Here is a 7,827-nt window from a genome sequence, read left to right as displayed (position 1 = left end):
ACTGAGAAAGTTCCCAATGGCCAGATGTGGAATGATTTGAGTAACAAAATAAACTTCTTTTATATTATAACCCAAAGTATAAAATAAGTATCCATGATTTCATATTACTACAAATACATGACTGAATAAATAAATGGTATGGAATAGAAAAGTCTTCCATGCAGAAAAATTCCAAATAACATACATAAATACTCCCCTTAGGAGTTGGAACATAATTCTCTACCCTTTAAATATGGGCTATATATACATAGCGACTTTCCTCTAAAGAGTACAGCATGGAAGAACAGCAGAAAGAGTATCTTTAGAGTGAAGAAACTCAGCAAATGCCACCTAAACTAGTGATCAAGATTAACATAAACAGTGATGTCATGTTGATACTATATACCCGTGATATGATGTGACAAAAATGGCACTTTACCTCCATGATCTTCCTCTCCAAAACTCATAACCTCATTCTAATCATGAGAAAAATATCAGAGAATTCCCAACTGAGGGACATTCTACAAAAATAACGGGCCAGTACTCCTCAAATCTATTAAGTTTATCAAAAACATGAAAAGTCTGAGAAATTGTCACAGTTAAGAGGAGTCTAAAGAGACATGATGATTAAATCTAATGTGGTATTGTGGGTAGGTTCCCGGAAAAGAAAAGGGTTTTAGGGAAAACTAATGCAGCCTGAATAAAGTATCATGCATAGTTAATAATGATATATTAATATCAGTTCACTCGTTTTAAGAAATGTGCCTTGTAAGATGTTAATAGGGCAGAAAGTTGTTGTGAGGTATATGAGCGCTCCCGTATAGTCACAACTTCTATAAATCTAAATCTATTCCAAAATTATGGCATTTATTAATGTTTTTAAAAAATGTTATGAAGTATTTGACAAAACATACTGATCCTAGAGAAAATTATTCATTAAATTGGTCTAGATTGCTTAAAAGTTTTTACTTACCATGGCTGAACTTAAGTACAAATAGCTCATACAAACACAGAATAATTATTTTCTTTATAGCCTGTTCTAATTTTGTTTTCTGATTCTAACTTGAGAATCAGAATGGTGCCTTTTCTTTTGTGAAATCATCATTACTTTTACTCCTCTTCGTAACCAAATATGTACCAAGTGTTAGTATTTCTACTGTTCGTTTGTATGTTTTTATTTGATTCATGGAATTGGTGATTATGGATGAGATCTGTTGGTATATTTTTTAGTATGAAATAGAACAACCCTAAGGCTGAATTAGCTACCCAAATTGTTGCATCGTTTACTTATTTCCTGATACACTGCTTTCGAAGATAAGCACAATCAGGTACTTAGCCTTTAGCAAATGATGACACTGTACAAAGGATGGGAGACTAGTTCCTGGACCTGAATAGCAATACAGAACTAAACTCAGGTAAATAACTTTGTTTATTTTAGTGTGTGTTTCAATCCCCAAACTGGTTCCCAATAGTTACAGAAAAATAACTTGCTAAATTACTATATACATTTGTAATAAAAATAAAAATGAGATAGGGGGAAGGGGAAGTATTGTGAAAATTTTTCCATTTATTAGATATTTTAGAACAATTTGGAATGTAACTAATGAAGTGTGTGCAAGCAAATTCAAAGACAAACTGACAGAGGCAATCGTTGAAATAAAATCTAAATCAGTTTTCAGTTTTTCAGAGGTTTAATATAGATTTTTTTCTCTTATCTTTTTCACCTCGTCATTTTATCTGAAACATTCTCCATCCTTTAGGAGCTATATGTTGGGAAGATAAAAAGAAATGAATGTTGTCATTGTTGTAACTGTGGGTCAGTCCTTACACCAGTGGACACTAGAATGTCATCCTGGCACATTTTACTGTGACTGAGCAATATTATAGTCAGAATTTGAATTCTTATTCATAGTTTTGTGTGTGATGCATTATAGCAAATGTCCACTAATTAAACTAATTCACATCATTGTTTCCTCCCCAGCACATCCATCTACCAGAAATGTTTTCACTTTGTTTCTTACTTATTCTCAATGCATTTTATATTTCCTTAGATGTTCTGTCCTGCAGGATGTCATTCAGTTTCTTTTCCATGTTTTTGAAAAACAAAGGTTTGTAAATACTCTCAACACTGTGCTTCTAGATCTGGTATCCAGATTGTGCCCTGGGCCAAGTTTCCTTGTTCATCCCGTGAGTAAGAGCCAAGGCTCTACGCAAAATCTATGAGTAAAATAGAAGTACATGTAGATATTTAAAATTGGACCTGAAACAATAAATGACTGCCTCTATGAATTTCAATGTGAAACTTCATATATAGCATTTATATATTCATACCTATATGATACTTCATATACATCATATAAATATATATCTTATTTTTTCCATCTTCATTGAGATATAATTGACAAATAAAACTGTATAAATTTAAGATGTACAACATGATTTCATATATGTATATGTTGTGAGATCTACTCTCTTAGCAAATCTCAAGTATACAATACTGTATTGTTAACTATAATCACCATAGTGTTCATTAGATTCCCCAGAAGTATTCATCGTAGAACTGGAAGTTAGTTTATTTATTCAGTTTTGTGATTTTACTTTTTGAGCTTCTACTACGTGTCAAGTGAGAATCTGACTCAACCCATTCCTTAAGGAACTCCAAGGCTGGTAGAAAACAAAGGATTGAAGACAAGTAAGCTATAATAATGTCAAATACATACATAATGTTATATGTTCAAGGAAGAGAGTAAGAGGATAAAAGAAGAGATTGTGTTTCCATAATTTATATTATAATTTTAGTTACAGAGATTTTAATTATTTATGATTACATAATTTTCTCTCTTTTGAAGGTTCTATGAGATGACTCTTATGGAGATATTAATTGTTAAATTTAGTCCGGTTGCTTATTTTAACTGTTAAATTTACATCTCATAAACAGTGGCAAATGATTTGTAAACAGTATTGAAACTAATATTTTAAGCACATACTTTTAGTTCTGATGCATTTTTTCTCATCTTTAAAGCTAAAAACTAAGAATTTATAATTTAAGTTATCTTAGTGCCTAACACAACTCGAAAAGTTATGATTGAAAATTAATAATGTTCATAACAGAGTCTCAGTGTTTTAATACTTAATTTCAAACTGGCAAGGATGAAAGTTGAAAACCTACATCTCTTCCAATATTTCATTTTCACGGACACACACATTTCATTCTGTTTGACTTTATCTCATAGGTAATGTTTTAATTAAACATATTGAGATCAACTTTGTTTTTCTCACAATTCCACAAGTGCTCTTCTTCCCAGTCTTGTATGTTTACCAACCAGACCCACATAAAAAAGGAAAAACGACATCTGAGTATCTTCTGCCAGGAAGTGAAGGATCCTGTGCAGCAGCTGACTGAATGCAAGTTTCTGAGCAAATGATTTGTGACTGGATCTGCTTCTGCTTTAGGGACTACACCATTGGTTTGAGTGCTCTGTTCAGTTTGAGATTATAAAAGCCTGAAAGCAATCACAAGGTGAATTTCGATACGTTGAATTTATGATGAGTGTTCAGGATAATTTGCTGACAACTTTAAATTTTAAGCACTTCTCTCAGTTGTAAATATATCCAAACGGCTTTGTTTTTCTCATGAGAAATTCAGCACCTTGAAACAAAGATTTGCTATAAAACAAGCTCTCCAACAAACATCTGCTCCCTGTTTCTAACGCTCTGACACAGGAGAAATAAGACTGGCTATATAAGCTATGTCTTCAAGTTTGGGTGATGGAGAGTAATTCATTTTTTACATTTGTATCTGTGAGTGAATTAACATTCTTCTTTAAAAAGTAAAAATACCAGATCTGTTTCAGATATATTTATCTAGTCTGAAGTATATGCTCTGGCCCAATATAAATCTAAAACTACATAAATCTGAAAAAAAATATTGGTGGTTCTTATTTTTTGGCTGCTTGAATATTTGTATTTAATGTTTTGTGAGACTCACTAGGTATATTTACAAAAATATGACTTCATATTATAAAAATTACCAATGGATAGAGAATGTTTCTTTTGGAGGACTCCATGACTTATATTCACTTCTCAATATTTGTAGAAATGTAGAATGTAATGGAAGATACTTTGCAAAAATAGTATATAAACTAAAACCCCTGGAAATGTACACAAAGAAACTTGTCACTAGATAAATGTATTGAGATATCATTATGTAATTGCTGCATTAATGAAAACTAAAAAGTGTAAAGTAGAAACTGCGAGAAAGGATGTGGAGCAAATTGGAACACTTAGGCACTGCTGATGAGAGTGTAAATTGTTATAAACACTTTGGAAAGCCATTTGACATTGTCTAGTAAAGATGAAGATATATGTACACCCATGACTTAGCAATTCCACCCCTAATCCTGTACCTTAGAGCAGCTCTGTTAAAGAGGAATATAACAAGCCACATATGTAAATTTAAATTTTCTAGTGGCCACATTAAATAACATAGGTGAAACAAATTTTAATAATGTATTTAATTTAATAATGTATTTAACTAAAATATCATTTTGACATGTAATCAATATAAAAGTGTTTATGAGATATTTTACATTTTTTGGTACTGTCTTCAAAACCAGGTGTTTATCTTATACTTAGAGCACATCCAAATCAGAACAACCACATTTCAAGTACTCCATAGCTACATGTGATACTGACTATTGTACAGGACATGCAGCCTTAGAAAACTCTTTCCTGTGTGCATCAGGAAGCATGTACATGAATATTCCTAGTGACATTGTTATTAATAGTCTATACTGGTCAAGGCTGAGTGAACAAAAACAGAACCCATGGCAGTGATTAGATAGAGGGAACTTAAAATAAAAAGTTAATTACATTAGTGTCAAAACTCCCTAAACAAACAAACAAGGAGCCAACTCAGAGACCAGCAGCAGCAGTCAGCAGCTGCATCTCTTAGGCTGGTAGAATAAAGAGGATGTGATGTTCTTTGTGATGACGTCCAAACTCTTTAAAGTCATGGATAAAACTTTTAATCATCTTGCCCCTATACGTTTCTCCATTTTCAACTCAAAAACATGCTTTTCTATTATACTATTTGGCTGCTTATTAATCATCAAAAATATTAGGTGGTTTTCAATACTTTAGTTCACTGTTTTTTACATAGACTTATTTTCTTTAGCAAAGCAATGTCATAAGCACATAAAAGGTCAAACAGAATAGAGGCTTCTAAATATGACCTTCAGGGAATATAAATCTGGCCAAAGTCGGGTATGTACAGTTAATCGCATCTAGATAAAAGGCTCTGAAGTTTTTTTATGTCCTGTATTCTCAGTCTTTTCCTTTTTGCCTGTTGTAGTGTTAATTGTTGAGTCTTTGTTTTCTTCCTTTAAGTTATTCAGAGGAAATCAGAGCTTGCCCTCTTTTGGGCTTCAGAGACCCATTCACCACTCTTGAGTGCAAGAATCCTTGCAAGAGACCTCTCCTAGCACTACATATGACCCAGGATGGAGCTGGGCATCTAATCAGATGAGAAACCTGTGTTCTCCATGGTTTTTATTGTGTAAAATGTGATTTTCTGCACTTCAAATTTTGTTAGTTTGATTTGTATGGCTGGAATTCCTACATCCCTATTAGTGTTGATTCTTTTTAAAAATAATCTTGGTATTTTAAAATCATTAAAATAAGCATGACTTGATTATTTATGGATTCTTTTTGCTTAGGTTGCTGAGTAGAGTTTAGAAACTTCGACTATATGGTTGTTCTTAAAAACATTTGCAACCTATCTTGTTCCCAAACTTTATGTTGATGTATGCAGAAATAAATGTATGTAAATGTTCAAGTCCATCTCTAACTTTCTCAAAATTCTAATAATTGTGATTTAGCTTATCTCACAATTCCATGGATCACATAAAAGATGGAGAATATATATAATCTGATATGATATTTTGTGTAGGTTAATTTTTTGAGAAACAAAATGTGAAAAATTCAATTTATGACAATGTTATGTATTTGGAAGAAAAATCAAAATAGGAAATATAAAGACTAATTATTTTTTAATAACAGGACATATATTTAAAATACTTTATATTTTAATCCAACACTAGATTTTCTAAAATGCACTGTTGTGTGCATTTTGGTCAGAATATATTTGTTAATTTTGATGCACATAAAATGATGAGATTACTTTGCAAAAAATGTGTACTTCTTAAAGTTTATCAAATTGAGATTGCCACTGAGAAAAAAATCTCTGAGAGAGAACTTGGTTTAGATAAATAAGCTATCAAAACCAACTATACCTATGCCATATGGAATAAGCATTTGCTAATGGTCTGCAACTAAGAACACCATGGACAGAATACAGCTAATGATGCAATGTATAGATGAAAAAAGAGAAAACAAAATCCTTTAGGATGTATTAAAGAAATAATTAAAATGCAAATTTGAGAAATATTTTTATCTTATTAATATAAAACTTTTAAATAAATTTAAATAAAATACATTTTATGCTTTTGATATATACTCCATGACTAAAATGCCTATAATTTTTTTTTATGATTTCTGCTATATTTTGCTTTCTGTTATAGCTGGGAAACATGCAAGAAATCTTGGAAGATTTCATTGTTGTTTGCTGCATCAGATTTCTTGTTCCGTTATAGTGGTTAAGGTGGGCCAATAGCAAAAAAGAAAATTACTTTTTTACTAGGAAAGAAAGCATGTTCAAAGGGAGAAAAATGTCTCTTAAACTTCATGGAAATTCTCTGTTGCAGCTATAAAGACTTCTTCATTCAGCTATAGAAAAAAACTATACCATCTTTGGAGTTGAGTTTTAGGTTTCTTTTTTTTGTTTGTTTTGAGTCCCAGATTATTTTTTAACTCCCTTAAGGGGAAAACAATATATATATATATATATATATATATATATATATATATATATATATATATATATATATATCATGTTGACTTGGCTAACACCAACAAAGGGATTCCAACAAAGTCCATGGTCATATGCACCATTTTTATTTTAAGAACAAAGTTGTTTCCTTTGGCTTCCAGATCACCAAGAAATTAGCTCATTGGAAATGCTATGAAAACCAGCTGGATAAAGCATAATTCATGTCTCTACTTGGCATTTGTATCAGGTTAAAATTTGTGAAAATATACAGAATTTAAAAGTCTATGCTCCTTTGCAATCTTCACATTGTGTTCCGACTCACATAAGTGGAAATAAAAATGGAGACATTGGTAGATAATCAGCCCATATGGTTACTTACCATATGTTGGGTGCTGTGCTTTAACCTATTCTATCCTCACAAGAATAGACGGTTAAAGTAAAATATGTCAAATACAGTCCATATTAATACACATATGATCATTACCTTTTTATTATTCAACATTTCTACAAGGTACATATATTACTTTGACTTTTATATTCAGCGGAAAAAGAAAGAAGACTATACTACTTACTCATGCCTACTAATAAAATTTTAGTTATCTTCTAGTAATATTTTAGTATATTTTGATAATTAGAATCCAAATATAATGTGCAAAATTCTGCAAGAGTTTAAAAAAATTAAAAACAGAAATCCTGTGCTCTAGGAAAATCATTTAGAAAATGATGCTCAGAATCTTTGTAAATATAATGTAATAAAAAGAAAGACTTCTGATATTACTGTAAGTTAAAGAGCAAATTATCTTAGGTCAAGATTAATTTTATTAATATTTCATTCTTACCTTTAAAAAGAAACTATTTTAATATGAACTTCAACTACCACTTTTTATATAACAACGTTTATACAATTACTCTTACTTTTTTAAAGCATAAATGCTTTAAAATTAAATTAAATTCCAAAT

This window comes from Rhinolophus sinicus, chromosome 17, assembly GCF_057876585.1.
Source record: "Rhinolophus sinicus isolate RSI-liver-muscle chromosome 17, RSI-T2T, whole genome shotgun sequence".
In the NCBI taxonomy this organism is placed as follows: Eukaryota; Metazoa; Chordata; class Mammalia; order Chiroptera; family Rhinolophidae; genus Rhinolophus; species Rhinolophus sinicus.
The sequence above is the reverse complement of the archived record's forward strand: the minus strand, read 5'-3'. Positions refer to the sequence as shown.